This window comes from Moschus berezovskii, chromosome 1 (assembly GCF_049115385.1).
Source record: "Moschus berezovskii isolate FMDL1 chromosome 1, NW_MosBer_1.0, whole genome shotgun sequence".
NCBI classification, from domain to species: domain Eukaryota; kingdom Metazoa; phylum Chordata; class Mammalia; order Artiodactyla; family Moschidae; genus Moschus; species Moschus berezovskii.
Genome location: NC_142460.1, coordinates 129,012,189 through 129,015,988, shown reverse-complemented (window position 1 = coordinate 129,015,988; position 3,800 = coordinate 129,012,189).

Genomic DNA, 3,800 nt, shown 5'->3' with positions numbered 1-3,800 from the left:
CACATTATCATAGTTTATCAGACTGACTGTGAGGAAATGCAGCACAGGACAGGTAAGTATTGATTGTTAAAAAAAAAAAAACACACATCAACCACTTTTAACATTTTGGTGTATTCCTTGCCTGCCAGTCAATCCTAAAGGAAATCAGTCCTGAAAATTTATTGGAAGGACTGATGCTGAAGATGAAACTCCAATATTTTGGCCATTTGATGCGAAGAACTTTTCACCGGAAAAGACCCTCATGCTGGGAAAGATTGAAGGCGGGAGGAAAAGGGGATGACAGTGGATAAGATGCTTGGATGGCCTCTCCGATGCGATGGACATGAGTTTTTAGTAGGCTCCGGGAGTTGGTGATGGACAGGGAAGCCTGGTGTGCTGCAATCCATGGGGTCGGAAAGAGTCGGACACGACTGAGCAACTGAACTGACTTGCCTGCCTTACCTGCCTTACCTAACCGTTGAAAAAGCAGAATTGAAGGAAAGTAGGATATGCTGGAGAATTCCATGGACAGAGGAGCCTGGCGGGCTAGTCCATGGGGTCGCAAAGAGTCTGACACAACTGAAGTGACTTAGCACACGCAGAATATGCTACCCCAAATATGCCATTTTGATTTGTTGATTACTTTGAATTAAAGTTACTGAAGAGTAAAATAATTAGCCTCCAATAAAAAATAAATTAATTAAAAATAAATAAATAAAAGTAAAAAAAAAAATATAGTTACTGAAGAAACATTTGGTGCAAAAACACTCTGACCTTCCTTTGTACCCCTGAAAGCAAGAAATAAATCTCCCATGTGAAAGGTACCCTCCCTGTACCAGGAAGCTAGAAGGCATCCTTATCACCAGAGACAGGGAGAGAATTTAGGGCTAAGAAGGACATGTAATCAAACCTTGTTACTTCTTTACTAATATACTACTGGTTTCTTGTTGGGCAAGTATGAAAGCTGCCTGCTTTGGTCACTTCTTTGAGTCATATTTTTTATTGGGCTCTTGTATTTACGAAATTAAGTTTGTTTTTCTCCTATTAATCTGTCTTATGTCAATTTAGTCCATCATTCTACTGGAGTAGCATGACCACACTTTCAGATAGGCATTAACTGTACAAATGAAGAATTGGAGACCTGAGATTAAAAGCCTGGTTAAAGCCATACAACCGGTAAGTGGAGTCCCTGGGTCTCATACCTAGTCTCTCTGGCTCTCAGTGTAGTACTCTCAGCTGTAATTTACAGTCCTACTGTATATTAGGAGCAGGTTTCAGGTTTTGGGGCCTTATCCCTGCCTCAGGGCCTTCGCACTTTCTGTCTGCAGTGTTCATCTTGCGATTATCCACTTGGCTCACTCCCTCTCCTCCTTCAGTGATGCTACTTTCTTTGTGAATTCTTCCTTGATAGTTTCAAATATCAATTACTCACCCCGCCCCACCATATACACTCAAAAATTTCTTTGTGGAGCATGAGTTCTAGGGTGCACAGGCTTCAGTAGTTGTGGCATGTGGGCTTAGTTGCCCCACAGCATGTGGCATCTTTCCAGGCCAGGGATCGAACCTGTGTCCCCTGCATTGGCAGGTGAATTCTTAACCACTGGACCACCAGGGAAGTCCTCTTTGCCTTTTAATTTGCTTTATTTCCTCAAAGCACTTACCAGCCTCTGATAATATTATATATTTACTTATTAACGCACACATGTAAGCTCTATAAGGACAGAAATAAAAATTGCTCTGTGTTCTGATGTACTCTAGACCTAGAGCAATGGTTAGGCTGTATCCTAGACCTAGACATCTAGAAGACAATCTATACATATTTGTAAAATGTGTACAAATGAAAAATAAATCCATGAAATTTCAGGTTTGAATTTATAGCAATAAATTGACTTCTATGGCAGTAGTCTGAATGGCCTGATTTCTGACTCCAAATTCTTCATTCATTCATTCACTCTGCTTTGATGGTCCTCATATACCTTATCACCACCTAAAATTTTTATCAAATACTTATTTATTGTCTCTTCCTTTATTTTACTGTAAAGTCCAAGAAGGAAGGGATTTTTGCCCGCCTTGCAAACTGCTATCTGATGGTGGTGGTTTAGTTGCTAAGTTGTGTCCAATTCTTGTGACCCCATGGACTGTAACCAACAGGTTCTTCTGCCCATGGGGCTTTCCAGGCAAGAATACTAGAGCAGGTTGCCGTTTCCTTCTCCAGTGGGTTTTCCTCACTTAGGCATTGAATATTAATCTCCTGGATTTCAGGAGGATTCTTTATTGCTGAGTCACCTGGGAAGCCCAAAGTACTATATCCCCATGTAGAAACCAGTATCTGGCACTTTACAGGTGTTCAAGAAGTATCTCTTATATGAATTAATAAGTGTATTTATTTAAGAAACATTTGTTGAGCTCCTGCTATATTCTTGGCACAATCTGTCTTTAGTCTGATGAGGGAGAAAGACAAGTCAATAGGGAATTGATAACACAAGTAAGATTTACTGTAGGAGAGAGTAATTCTGTGAGACCCCTAAATGACTGTGACAAGTCACAGAGAACATCTCAGGTAGGATTTATCCTGAGCCAAGCTTGAAATATGCAGAGACACTGGGCCAAGTGAGAAAATGGCAAAGTGTTGGAAGTAAAATATTGTGATATAAGACTGGGAGGCAGAGTTGGAGAAGGGAACAGAGAGGGCTGGGGAGCCTAGGAGCTTGGGTGACATGCTGGGATGATGGACTTTATTCTGAGGTCAGTGGAAGATTTTAAGCAGGAATTTTATATGAGCTGATTCTCTTTATTATCTCACTGTAAGATCAAAAAGAAGGATAAGGCAGCAAAAATCAATCTTCACATCAGATCCACAAAGTCAGCAAATTGTAGGTTTCATAAGACAATTGAGCTCTTCAGTTTGTCAAGCACAGGCATGAGATGGAACTGTGTAGCCCAATTAGCCTCCTGCCTGGCTGGTGAAGAAACCGGTTATAGGTTCAGCCTTCTGTGAGTGGGAGGTTGGGGTGTCCCATGGCTCCATGAAGATGGTCTAATTCCAGTACAGCTCCTGGTAACAGTTTATGGGTATTTTGAAATGCCTGCCAGGAGATTCCTCACTAGTGTGAAACCCAGAATTAAATAAAAAATTAAAAGTCTAAGTATCTTGATAAGCTAGTTATTCACACTCTAAATAACTTTAGAGAGTAATAGGAAGGTAAAAACTCTCCTTTCCTCACTTTCATCATGTATACAATTTTGAATAATACAAATATTACACTTAATACTTGGAGGAGAATTTTTTAAACATTAAGGTGGGTAAGCAGAAAATTAAAGTGACAGTATGAATTAACTTTAACTGAATCTCCAGTTTCTTTAGATCCTATGTCAATTTGTGTCAGCAAAGCCAACTTCCACCAACATTTAATAGGGAGATTAATAATAGTGGGCCTGTGAATGTATTTTAGATAAAAGGATCGGTGCCTCTGGGGGAAAACCCCCAGCGTAGAGAGAGAAAAAGTTTGGTGAGGAGAGAGCATCTGTTTATATAGATCACCTGTAGTTGGCTCTATATATGAAAAGTATGATATTAACTATACTTAGAGTAACAGTAGTCAAGGCTGGGTGATATTAAACAGACCCACACAAATCTGTTCAACTGCTTTATTTTTCAATTGAGGTCAAATTACTATATCATATAATTAACCATTTTAAAGTGACGTTTAGTGCATTCACAATGTTGTACAACCACTATCTCTAGGTCCAAAACATTTTTATCACCTCCAGAGAAAATCTTGTACCTATTAAGCAGTTCCTCCCAATTTCCCCCTCTCCCC